Source organism: Bombina bombina, chromosome 10, assembly GCF_027579735.1.
Source record: "Bombina bombina isolate aBomBom1 chromosome 10, aBomBom1.pri, whole genome shotgun sequence".
Classification (NCBI taxonomy): Eukaryota; Metazoa; Chordata; class Amphibia; order Anura; family Bombinatoridae; genus Bombina; species Bombina bombina.
This window is the reverse complement of record NC_069508.1, coordinates 43,271,199-43,285,440: the sequence shown is the minus strand read 5'-3', so window position 1 is coordinate 43,285,440 and position 14,242 is coordinate 43,271,199.

The following is a 14,242-nucleotide window of genomic DNA, read 5'->3' as shown; positions in this document are numbered from 1 at the left end:
CCCTCTCTTTTGAGCTCTCTTCCCCCTCTCTTTTGATCTCTCTCTCCCCTTTCTTTTGCTCTCCCTCCCCCTTTCTTTTGCTGTCTCTCTCCCTCTCTTGTGCTCTCTTTATCTCCCCTCTTGATCTCTCTCCCCCCTCTTGATCTATCTCTCCCCTCTCTTTTGCGCTCTCTCTCTCTCCCCCCTCTCTTTTACGCTCTCTCCCCCCTCTCTCTCCCCTCTCTTTTGAGCTCTCTTCCCCCTCTCTTTTGATCTCTCTCTCCCCTTTCTTTTGCTCTCCCTCCCCCTTTCTTTTGCTGTCTCTCTCCCTATCTTGTGCTCTCTTTATCTCCCCTCTTGATCTCTCTCCCCCCTCTTGATCTATCTCTCACCCCTCTTTTGCGCTCTCTCTCACCCCTCTATTTTGTGCTCTCTCTCTCACCCCTCTTTTGCGCTCTCTCTCCCCCCCCTCTCTCTCTCTCTCTTCCCCCCCTCTCTCTCTCTCTTCCCCCCTCTTTTTTGATCTCTCTCTCTCTCCTTTCTTTTGCTCTCCCTCCCCCTCTCTTTTGCTCTCCCTCCCCCTCTCTTTTGCTCTCCCTCCCCCTCTCTTTTGCTGTCTCTCTCCCTCTCTTGTGCTGTCTCTCTCCCTCTCTTGTGCTCTCTTTATCTCCCCTCTTGATCTCTCTCTCACCTTTCTTATCTTTTCCCTACCCCCTCTCTCCCCTCTTTTGAGCTGTTTTGAGTTCTCAGTCTGCACGGACTTTCACAGGCAGCCTGGCCCAGCCCCCTTCATGCTCGACCACGCCCCCCTTCAAGGGCCTCCACGCTCGGCCACGCCCCTGCCCACGCTTAGCCACGCCCCCACCCACGCTCGCCCACGCCCACTTCTGCTCGCACTGCAGAGACTTAGGGATTGTAAGGCCAGGTGTGTTTGTCCTCGTGCTGTCTCTACTGCGCATGACAGCTTCGGACAAACACACTTGGCCTTTTATAATATAGGATTAGATAGATAATGATAGATGAGATAGATGATCAATTAGATTAAACAGATATATAAGATTAGATAGATAAATAGACAGACAGACATTCACATATGTAGGTGATGAAAGATATCACCAGAGTTTTTCTAATCAGCAGAAAAAAAAATAGTTTTAAAGAGAAAAAAAATTAAATGGGAAAAATATCTCTTACTCAGTTAAATTTAATACAAATCCAGGGCTAATGAGAATTACATATAATCCATTAATATTTCTTACTAGTCCAGGAATAATGGAAATTTAGGACATTGTGTGTGTGCATGTACGCGTCTGTATTTGTGTGTGAGTGCATGCATGTGCATGTAAGAGTCTGTATTTGTGTGTGAGTGCATGTAAGCGTCTGTGTGAGTTCGTGTGTGAGTGTATGTAAGCGCTTGTAAGCATCTGTATTTGTGTGAGTGCATGTAAGCGCATGTAAGCATCTGTATTTGTGTGAGTGCATGTAAGCGTCTGTGTGAGTTGGTGTGTGAGTGTATGTAAGCGTCTGTGTATTTGTGTGTGCGCGCGCGCGCATATGTATAAATATCTAAAAACTTAATTTATTGCCACTTTTAACTCCACAGATTATATATAGTTAGTAATTGCTTTGATACTTATGAATCTATTCCTAAACAATCAACTTTTTCTTAGCACTGTTCGTAAAGTTTGACTGATTTCGATTTAGACATTATAATAATACTTAAAGAGATACTAAACCCATTTTTTTTTTCTTTCAGGATTCAGATAGAGCAGCTATTTTAAGCAACTTTCCATCTAATACGAGGAGAGTCCACGGCTTCATTCATTACTTGTGGAAAATACAGAACCTGGCCACCAGGAGGAGACAAAGATACCCCAGCCAATGGCTTAAATACCTCCCCCACTCCCCTCATCCCCCAGTCATTCTTCACCTTTCGTCACAGGAGGATGGCAGAAAAGTGTCAGAAGATTTCAGAATAGTCTCTTGTGGAGGGTAGTACCCTTCGGAATGGGAATTGAGTTTTAAGTAATCTTGTCAGCCACTCAGTGAGAGCATTGAAGAAAGTTAGGGTCTGGAGATGCAGGGAGTGTCTTTCTGCAAAACCATCCAGACTCGTATTAACAGCTCCTTAAGCAATCAGTGTTGACAAGTTTCACTGCCTGCTTTTCTCACTCAAGTCCATGTCAGGAGCAATGCTACACACTGTCGAACTTGAGAGGCTGTGTTCCTATTTCACGGCGTTGATTCTAGTGAGATAGTTTCATTTGTTTTTTTATATATCTGTAATGATAACGCAAGAAGATAGGGTCACAGTGTGGCACCTTTTATCTGTATAGAATCAAGGGTTAATATCTCCGGAAGGTGATTATTGAACAGGGGGGGATGTATACATGATTGCTTTATTGTGTTTTTTACTGCGACATGTGTGAGATGTGGCTCTGGCAACATGGAACAGTCAGGTTTTTCCTCTTTTTATTATTGCACAGCCTGTTTTGTTGGCATGCTTTTTCTTGGCTTCAGGGGCGGTCCTGTAGGTATTCCATGTGACCAAGTGTGGCTTCTTCCCTTCCTTTTCCTGACCGTCGGTTGCAGAAGACGAAAGCAAATATTAAAGGCGCAAGCTATGGAGGACTCTGATGCGATATAATGCCTGTGTTTATTGTGAGGAGGCTTCGGTATACCCGCCTGCTCCACATGCCTCGATAAAATAGTGTTATCTAAAAGAAATAAGATGTTTAGTACCACTGAGCTGTCCATCTCTGAGGGGTCTCCGTCCCATGAGGTGCGTTCCCTACAATCATCTCCAATTACACATGCAGCTCCCCAGTGCACTACTAATCCTCCGGCGGGAGGGACCCTGTGTCCACCAGATTTTGCTGATCAGTTGCAAACGGTGGTGTCTGCAGCCTTCAGTGCTTTACCTCGCTCTTCTAAGCGCAAGCTAAAGGTTAAACATTACTATCCTTCCCAGGGGTCATCTACTTCGTTGGATGTATCTGAGACTAGATTATGCTCTGATGCTGAAACTAGATTATCCACTGAGGCAGAGGATTCCGATACTTCTGAGGACTCTTTCTCTGAGTCGGAATCTGCGGCCTCTAAACCTCTGGCTGTGGAGGAACCAGACTTTAGGTTTAGGATTAAAATTTAGCAGTTATGCTTTTTATTAAAAGAGGTGTTGGCTACTCTAGAGGTCCTGGAACCAAAGTTTACCAGAGGAACCTTCTATTCCTAAGCTTGATAAAGCTTGAGGACAGGGAAGTCCCCCAGACTTTTCCGGTTCCTGTAAAGATGGCGAATATTATTAAGAATGAATGGGAGAGACTTGGATCATCCTTCTCTCCTTCTTCATTTAAAAAATTGTTCCCGGTTCCTGACTCTCATCTAGAGTTGTGGGGATCTGACTCTAAGGTGGATGGAGCTATCTCCACGCTCGCTAAGCGCACTACTATCCCGCTCGAGGATAGTTCATCGTTTAAGGAACCCATGGATAAGAAATTAGAGACCCTGTTAAGAAAAATGTTTCAGCACACAGGGTTCGTATTTCAGCCTGCGGGGGCGGGAGCCGCTACCTATTGGTGTGACTCTCTGGCAGAGATGATCGAGGTGGAGACTCCCCTCAATGAGATACAGGAAAGAATTAAGGCCCTGAGGGTAGCCAATTAGTTTATCTGTGAGGCAAATATGCAGATTATTTGCTTGAATGCCAAGACAGACTTTTCTGTTCTGGCCCGGAGGGCCTTCTGGTTGAAATCGTGGTTTGCTGACATGACGTCCAAATCTAGATTACTTTCCCTTCCATTTAAGGGAAAGGTTCTTTTAAGTCCAGGCCTGGACTCATATCATCATCATATCCACGGTCACGGGGGACTAGGGTGCCTTTCTACCGCAGGATAAGAAACATAAACCTAAGGGTCCTGATTTTCCTCCCTTTCATTTTGACAAGTCCCAACGACAGCAGCCTGCCGCTAAGCCTGGGTAGTCCAAGGGTTCCTGGAAACCTCAGTCTTGGAACAAGGCCAAGCAGAGCAAGAAGCCCGCCAAAACAAAATCGGCATGAAGGGATGGCCCCTGATCAGTCTCTGGATCTCGTAGGGGGCAGACTATCTCTTTTCGCGGAGGCTTGGATGAGAGACGTGCAGGATCCTTGGGTTCTGGAGGTCATTGCCCAGGGTTACAGGATAGATTTTAAAACTCAACCTCCCAGGGGCAGATTCCGCTTGTCAAATCTATTGTCAAAACCAGAGAAACAAGATGCTTTTCTAGAGTGCGTGAGGGATCTCTCCTCTCTAGGAGTAATTGTACCGGTACCTCTAGCAGAAAGGGGTCTAGGGTACTATTCAAACCTTTTCGTGGTACCAAAGAAGGAGGGCACATTTCGCCGGATTCTGGACCTAAAGTGCTTAAACAAATTTCTGTCGGTCCCATTGTTCAAGATGGAGACAATAAGGTCTATACTGCCCCTAGTTCAAGAGGGTCAGTTCATGACTACGATAGATTTGAAGTACGTTTACCTTCATGTGCCAATACACAAGGATCACTTCATGTTCCTAAGGTTCGCCTTTCTGGATCAGCATATCCAGTTTTTAGCTCTTCCCTTCAGGCTGGCTACTGCTCCAAGAATCTTCACAAAGGTTCTGGGAGGTCTGCTCGCATTGGCGACATCCAGAGGGATAGCAGTGGCTCCTTATCTGGTCGACATCCTGGTCCAGGCTCCGTACTATTCCATTCAAGAGCTCTTCTCCTTCTGTGTCCTCATGGATGGAAGATAAACTCAGGAAAGAGTTCTCTGGTTCCCAGTACCAGAGTGGAGTTCCTGGGCACGATAATAGACTCCATATCCATGAAAATATTCCTAACAGACCAGAGACGTTGCAAGATTGTCTCCAGCTGTGCATGCTGAGGCAGTGGAACGACGATCATTCTGACCTATCTCAACTGATCTCTCTGGACAACGGGTCGAGGGAATCTCTCTCTTGGTGGCTCCGTCCAGAGCAGCTGTCCCAAGGGACATCCTTCCTCCGACCATCTTGGGAGATTGTGACTACAGACGCAAGTTTTTCAGGCTGGGGAGTAGTTTGCGCTGCCAGGAAGGCACAGGGCAGGTGGAATCAGAAGGAGTCTCTTCTCCCGATCAATATCCTGAAACTTCGAGCGATCTTCAACGCTCTGGGAGCTTGGCCCCTCCTGGGGTTGCCAAGTTCATCAGATTCCAGTAGAACACCATTACCTCGGTGGCTTACATCAACCATCGGGGGGGGGAACGAGAAGCTCCCTAGCCATGAGGGAAGTCTCTTGGATTCTGGAGTGGGTGGAGGGCCATGACTGCTCGCTATCAGCAATCCACATCCCTGGTGTGGACAACTGGGAAGCAGATTTTCTCAGCAGACAGTTGTTTCATCTGGGGGAATGGTCTCTTCACCCCAAAGTGTTTACGGAGATTTGCAACAGTTGGGGGACTCCAGAGATAGATCTCTGGCGTCCAGACTCAACTTCAAGCTACCCAGATATGGGTCTTGGTCCAGGGATCCCCAGGCAGAACTGATAGATGCCTTAGCAGTGTCTTGGGGATTCAACCTAGTCTACATATTTCCACCTTTACCACTTTTATCTTGTGTAGTGGCACGCATCAAACAGGAGCAAGCGTCAACTATTCTGATTGCTCCATCGTGGCCGCGGAGTACTTTGTTTGCGGACCTAGTGGGGATTTCATTGTCCCCTCCATGGAGGTTGCCCTGTCGCAGGGATCTGCTGGTACAGGGCCCCTTTGTGCATTAGAATCTAGATTCTCTGAGGCTGACTGCGTGGAGATTGAACGCTTAGTCCTATCCAGGAGAGGATTTTCTGAGAGGGTGATTAATACTCTCATTCAAGCCAGAAAGCCGGTCTCCTGTCACATCTATCATAAGGTGTGGAGGACCTAATTACTCTGGTGTGAAACTTGTGGATATTCCTGGCATAAGGTCAGGGTATCCAGAATTCTTTCTGGATGGTTTGGAGATGGGACTTGCCGCTAGTTCCTTAAGGGGACAGATTTCGGCTCTATCAGTGTTGTTACACAAGAAGCTTGCCAAGTTTCCGGATATTCAGTCTTTTGTTCAGGCTCTGTCCAGGATCAGGCCTGTGTTTAGACATTCTGCTTCTCCTTGGAGTTTGAATTTGGTTCTTAAGGTTTTGCAGGGGCTCCATTTGAGCCTATGCATTCTCTTGAAATTAAGACTCTGTCTTAGAAGGTTCTTTTTCTACTGGCTATTGCTTCGGCACGCAGAGTCTCAGAATAGCGTCCTTGCAATGTGAGCCTCCTTACCTGGTTTTCCATGCAGATAAGGCTGTCCTTTGCACTGGACTGGGTTTTCTTCCTAAGGTTGTGTCTGATCGCAACATTAATCAGGAAATTGTGGTTCCTTCCTTGTATCCTAATCCTTCTTCTTTGAAGGAACGGTTACTTCATAACTTGGATGTGGTTCGAGCTTTGAAATTCTATCTTCAGGCTGTTTGTTGTCTATTTGAGGAAGCGCAAAGGGCAGAAGACTTCTTCCACTTCCCTATCCTTTTGGCTGAGGAGCATGATTTGCTTGGCTTTTGAGACAGCGGGACATAAGCCTCCTCAGAGGATTACGGCTCACTCAACTAGAGCTGTGGCTTCTTCTTGGGCCTTCAAGAATGAGGCTATGGAGCAGATTTGAAAGGCGGCTACCTGGTCCTCCTTACATACTTTTTCAAAGTTTTACAAATTTGACGTGTTTGCTTCAGGTGAAGCAGCTTTTGGGAGAAAGGTTTTGCAGGCTGTGGTGCCCTCAGAATAGGGTCAGCCTTCTTTTTACCGTCCCGTTTTCATTTAGTGTCCTCTAGAGCTTGGGTATTTGTTTCCCACAAGTAATGAATGAAGCCGTGGACTCTCCTCGTAATAGATGGAAAGCATAAATTATGCTTACCTGATAATTTAATTTCCATTGTTACGAGGAGAGTCCACGGCTCCCGCCCAGTTCTCCGTTGGGGCGGACCTTAATTTCTTTTGTTTTTCTTCTGGCACCATTTATACCCTGATATTTCTCCTACTGTTCCTTGTTCCCTCGGCAGAATGGCTGGGGGAGTGGGGGAGGTATTTTACGCCTTTGACTGGGGTGTCTTTGCCTCCTCCTGGTGGCCAGGTTCTGTATTTCCCACAAGTAATGAATGAAGCTGTGGACTCTAATTTACTCCTATTATCATTTTTTCTCTGTTCTCTTGCTATCTTTATTTAAAAAGCAGAAATGTAAAGTTAGAAGCTTTTATTTGGGTTTAGTATCCCATTAAAGGGAACTGAAATACAATTTTTTATTTAATGATACAGATAGAACATACAGTTTTGAACAACTTTCCTGTTTACTTTTATTATTCCATTTGCTTTGTTCTCTTGGTATCCTTTTATTTGGAAAAGCATACTCAGGTAGACTCGGAAGCAGCAAAGCACTACTGGAAGTTAACTGCTGATTTGTGGCTACACTCAATGTGTTCAGCTAGCTCCCAGTTGTGCATTACTGCACGTTAAACAATAAATACCAATAAAATAAAGCAACTCTGACAATAGAAGTTGTTTTTTTTGTTTTTAAATGTACAGGAAACCACAACGTTTTCTTTTGTGATTTAGATAGAACATACAATTTTAATCAACTTTCCAATTTACTTCATCATTCTCTTGTTATCCTTTGCTGAAAGGACGCATCTAGTTAGCCAATCACAAGAAACAAATGTGTGCATGCACCAGTCAGCAGCTAGTTCCCACTAGTGTACAATATGTGCGTATTCTTTTTCAACAAGGGATACTAAGAGAACAAAGCACGTTTGCAAATAGAAGTTAAAGGGACATTCTGGTCAAATTTTAAATGCACATAGATGAATTACATTTTTGAAAAGAAACATATTTACAATATACATATATTGTCAAAGATGCTTCTAGTAAAGGTTATCAGTGTTTACATTTTTCTCTGCACGTGCATGTGAAGCATATCTAGATAGTATCAGTGCACCAGCATTTTAAATACTACAGCTGTTCAGAGCACCAGTGGGACTTATATCATGTCAGCAATTAACAAATTGAGTAATTACCAGATTACACAAACACGTTAGGCTCTCTGAGCAAGTGCTGTGTTTAAAAGGCTGGTGCACAGAGCATACTTGAATACACATTTAAAACAGCTATAGCTTTTGTTAGAAGCATTTTCGCTAACACATGTATATAACAAAAATGCTTTTATTCAAAACTGAAATGCTTCCATGTGGATTCCAGTTTTGCCTGAAATGTCCCTTTAATTTAAAGAGACACTTAACCCAAAAATTTTCTTTCGTGATTCAGATAGAGCATGCAATTTTAAGCAATTTTCTAATTTACTCCTATTATCAATTTTTCTTCGTTCTCTTGCTATCTTTATTTGAAAAAGAAAGGCATCTAATCTTTTTTTAGGTTCAGACCTCTGGACAGCAGTTTTTTTATTGGTGGATGAATGTATCCACCAATCGGCAAGGACAACCCAGGTTGTTCACAAAAAATGGGCCGGCATCTAAACTTACATTCTTGCATTTCAAATAACGATACCAAGAGAATGAAGACAATTTGATAATAGGAGTAAATTAGAAAGTTTCTTAAAATGTCATGCTCTATCTGAATCACAAAAGAAAAAAAATTGGGTTCAGTGTCCCTTTAAGTGTCATAAATGACATGATCTATCTGAAACATACAAGTTAAATTTTGACTTTCCTATCCCTTTAAAATATATGCTCTACCTAAAACATGAAAGCACATTTGAGTGTCGTGTCCCTTTAGCAGGTTTAGAAGTTGCACTCATGTTTTTACAAGCTAGATTTATTTGTGGCTTTTTATCCCCCTACTGTTAGTAAGTTAACTAACTAGCAATGCCTTCCCACAGTTTGTGTATACAGCTACTTAGTGTGAGGCCAGGCTTAGCCACTGATCCTTTCTTGTTCATTATTTCTAACCTTTAAGATCTCATCCACTATTGTAGATCACTATCCCTTTAACGATAAACTTTATCCCTTTGTGTTTTTCCAAGTAGATCTAAAGCATTCCCAGTGTCATTTGGGAACAAGGGTATCATGTAGACAAAACTTTATCTCATGGATTTTTCCCAGCTTAAACCTTTGTTAGATAACAACACTACAATAGCGGCTAATCACTGTACATCTTCAAAAAAAAAAAAAAGAAAAGTGAACAGATTTTCACTTTTACTCGCTGGCTGTTTGTGCATTTTTTTTATCAGGATCACAATGAATTAAAGGGACATTAAAATGGAAATGTAATTCCCCATCAAATGTTTAATTGTCTGTTGTAGTAAGCTTTGTAATGTACTTTCATTTATTTATTTTGTCCATGTTGTTAAATTCTTCAATTGTGTTTTGTCTCGATTGAACATCAATCCTTCTGGAACATTCTGCAGGATCCAGAACAGTGACCCTACAACACGCTACACAGCTATGGCCTGTATTTTAATTTTAAAATTTGTTTTCTTAAAGGGACACTGTAACCAAAAATTTTCTTTCGTGATTCAGATTGAGCATGAAATTTTAAGCAACTTTCTAATTTACTCCTATTATCAAATTTTCTTCATTCTCTTGGTATCTTTATTTGAAATGCAAGAATGTAAGTTTAGATGCCGGCCCATTTTTGTTGAACAACCTGGGTTGTCCTTGCTGATTGGTGGATAAATTCATCCACCAATAAAAAAGTGCTGTCCAGAGTACTGAAACCAAAAAAAAGCTCAGATGCCTTCTTTTTCAAATAATGATAGCAAGAGAAAGAAGAAAAATTGATAATAGGAGTAAATTAGAAAGTTGCTTAAAATTGCATGCTCTATCTGAATTACAAAAGAAAAAAATTGGGTTCAGTGTCCCTTTAATTTAACTGAATTTCTATAAAGTTATGTTTGCAGCCATGTTGAAATTTATGTTTTTTTTCTCATCTGTCTCTTCTGCTGAGAACAAGTAGGAACACGTATAAAACAAACAATCAATAAAAGAGAGTTGTCTTTATTTGCACACTATTTTTTGTGTTTGTTTTATATCTTTGCTGCATGCAAGTTATACATTTTTTTCTACTTTTTACTGGACTAAACTGTAAAACCCATATGGCTTATATGCAGTTGTGAATATTACCGTTTGTTATTACCAAAAAGAGACTTACTTTGACTTTAACCTTTTAACGCCGTTCTGACATTCTATTCCGCCCTAACCGCACCAGGCTTTAGCGCCGTTAGGATGGAATAGAAAGTCCTAGCCTATAGGATGTCCTGAAGCCAACGGCGCTTCCAGGATGCGATTGTGGTCTGGAGGACCTGCCTAGCGTCATAGGGATGCCCCCCTGACCCGATCCCATCATTGAAATCTTGCGATCACGGGATTTCAATTTGTAGACAAATTAACCCTGTCATCAAAAGGTTAAGGTAAATAATGTAAAGATTTTTTTGCCATCACTTATTAAAGTCCCTAAAAACAAAGCATTTGCCCTGACTGGGGTAAGTGACCTCCCAGCCTATGACAATCCCGCAAGATCTGGGACAGATTATATATATATATATATATATATATATATATATATATATATATATATATATACAGGGAGTGCAGAATTATTAGGCAAGTTGTATTTTTGAGGATTAATTTTATTATTGAACAACAACCATGTTCTCAATGAACCCAAAAAACTCATTAATATCAAAGCTGAATAGTTTTGGAAGTAGTTTTTAGTTATAGCTATTTTAGGGGGATATCTGTGTGTGCAGGTGACTATTACTGTGCATAATTATTAGGCAACTTAACAAAAAACAAATATATACCCATTTCAATTATTTATTTTTTACCAGTGAAACCAATATAACATCTCAACATTCACTAATATACATTTCTGACATTCCAAAACAAAAACAAATCAGTGACCAATATAGCCACATTTCTTTGCAAGGACACTCAAAAGCCTGCTATCCATGAATTCTGTAAGTGTTTTGATCTGTTCACCATCAACATTGCGTGCAGCAGCAACCACAGCCTCCCAGACACTGTTCAGAGAGGTGTACTGTTTTCCCTCCTTGTAAATCTCACATTTGATGATGGACCACAGGTTCTCAATGGGGTTCAGATCAGGTGAACAAGGAAGCCATGTCATTAGATTTTCTTCTTTTATACCCTTTCTTGCCAGCCACGCTGTGGAGTACTTGGACGCGTGTGATGGAGCATTGTCCTGCATGAAAATCATGTTTTTCTTGAAGGATGCAGACTTCTTCCTGTACCACTGCTTGAAGAAGGTGTCTTCCAGAAACTGGCAGTAGGACTGGGAGTTGAGCTTGACTCCATCCTCAACCCGAAAAGGCCCCACAAGCTCATCTTTGATGATACCAGCCCAAACCAGTACTCCACCTCCACCTTGCTGGCGTCTGAGTCGGACTGGAGCTCTCTGCCCTTTACCAATCCAGCCACGGGCCCATCCATCTGGCCCATCAAGACTCACTCTCATTTCATCAGTCCATAAAACCTTAGAAAAATCAGTCTTGAGATATTTATTGGCCCAGTCTTGACGTTTCAGCTTGTGTGTCTTGTTCAGTGGTGGTCGTCTTTCAGCCTTTCTTACCTTGGTCATGTCTCTGAGTATTGCACACCTTGTGCTTTTGGGCACTCCAGTGATGTTGCAGCTCTGAAATATGGCCAAACTGGTGGCAAGTGGCATCTTGGCAGCTGCACGCTTGACTTTTCTCAGTTCATGGGAAGTTATTTTGCGCCTTGGTTTTTCCACACGCTTCTTGCGACCCTGTTGACTATTTTGAATGAAACGCTTGATTGTTCGATGATCACGCTTCAGAAGCTTTGCAATTTTAAGAGTGCTGCATCCCTCTGCAAGATATCTCACTATTTTTGACTTTTCTGAGCCTGTCAAGTCCTTCTTTTGACCCATTTTGCCAAAGGAAAGGAAGTTGCCTAATAATTATGTACACCTGATATAGGGTGTTGATGTCATTAGACCACACCCCTTCTCATTACAGAGATGCACATCACCTAATATGCTTAATTGGTAGTAGGCTTTTGAGCCTATACAGCTTGGAGTAAGACAACATGCATAAAGAGGATGATGTGGTCAAAATACTCATTTGCCTAATAATTCTGCACTCCCTGTATATATATATATATATATATATATAAAAAAAAAAGATCATCCCTCTGAGGAAGAAGGAAACTTTGAAATGCGTCAGGGACGGTGTACACTTTACACACTGAGTTATCTGAACTCCTGAACTGGTATTTAATACTCAGCTCCCGCCTATCTGCTTTTGTGATATTGCCTTATTATCGTGCTATATCCTTACCTCATTGTGATTGAGGTCATGTTTGTGAGTAGATTTTTACCTATGGGATTTTACTTCTTTTAATAAAACGTACTGCACTATATTGGTAATATTTTTCTTCCACATATACAAATACTCTCTGTATGATACGACGTGAGGATCTATACTGAGGAAGTAAACTACCATACTTCAGGATCGCATTGCTGATCAGCTCTTCTGGATCCCCTGGTATTTGCCACTAAACAGCCTGGAGACCACAGGGAGCGGTGCTTTGCCTTGACACAGCGGCTACTTACCTCATATTGATTGAGGTCATTGGAATTAAGTGTGTGGTTATTGGGGTTCTTTACCCCATATTATATTACCATATTATTCTTTATTGGTTCTACCCATGGATGGAGGCGCAGACAGTTTTTTCTAAAAAAAACACATATATATACAGGTAGCCCTCAGTTTACGCCGGGGTTAGGTTCCAGAAGGAATGGTTGTAAATCGAAACCGTTGTAAATTGAAACCCAGTTGATAATGTAAGTCAATAGGAAGTGAGGGAGATAGGTTCCAGGCCCCTCTCAAAATTTTCATAAGTAACACTTAATACATTATTTTTAAAGCTTTGAAATGAAGACTTTAAATGCTAGACAGCATTATAAACCTAATAAAATAATCACACAACATAAAATATATAATTAAACTAAGTTAAATGAACAAAAACATTTGCTAAACAGAATTAAAAACCTAATAAAATAATCAAACAACACAGACTTCACTTGCATTTTTCTGCAAACAGTTCTTTCTGTGCATTCCAATCTAGACAGGAAGATCTTGTTCCTTTGAAATCTGCTCGATAGCTTAGGTCTGGTTAAAATTATTAATTTCAGCTTGCTTGGCTTTGCTGCAACACAAGCGAACAGCTCCACCTACCTGCTATTTTAATAAATGCACTGCTTCTCAATGCTTTTCAATAGCAGTCCATGACTGGAAAAAAAGGTTGTTATTCTGAAACGGTGTAAATTGAACCGTTGTAAAAAGAGGGCCACCTGTGTGTATGTATATATATATATATATATATATATATATATATATATATATATATATATATATATATATACATACACACACACTACATACACACACAGTATATATTTAAAAAAAATATTTCTAACATTTATGACAAGCATAAGTGCAGTGATAATCTATTTAATAATGAAAAAAAAAAATGGTTAAGATGTTAGTCTGATATTGAAATGTCAGTTTTACACAATTGATACCAAGGGATCATTCTCTCATTGGCCATAAAGGCAACTTCCATGTCTCTGTTGGATAACAGGAACACATCTCGAAGCATGAAAACAAAATGCATTTTAAGCAGAATAGTATACATAAAAAAATGAAAACATTTCAAAATACCCAGAAAAAAAGGCTTTTTATTCTCCCTTTAAAAAGGGATAGAAAAGTCAAAATTACATTTTAGCTCTTTAGATAGAGAATACAGTTTGATGGGACATTACCTTTTACTTACTATGATCAAATTCACTTTATTCTGTTGGTTTTTTTGGTTAAAGAGTTCACAAAAGTGTTTTTAACAATGTTTTTTAAAGGGACACTAAACACCTTTCATACACCTCTTTCTAATTGTGGGTGCCACCATTTTGTAACCTAGGTACCTGAAGGAGAGATGCTGCGCATGTGCAAACGTATCAGCACTGGAGTGGAGTAAAAGCTAGATCTCAGCATGACTAGAAGGAGGCAGGAAATAACCTCAATATTATTCTTATCAAATGTATTTAGTGTTTAAAGGGACATTGTACACTAGATTTTTCTTTGCATACATGTTGTGTAGATAATCTATTTATATAGCCCATCAAGATTTTTTTTTAAATAAAATGTATAGTTTTGCTTATTTTTAAATAACATTGTGCTGATTTTCGGAATCCTAACCA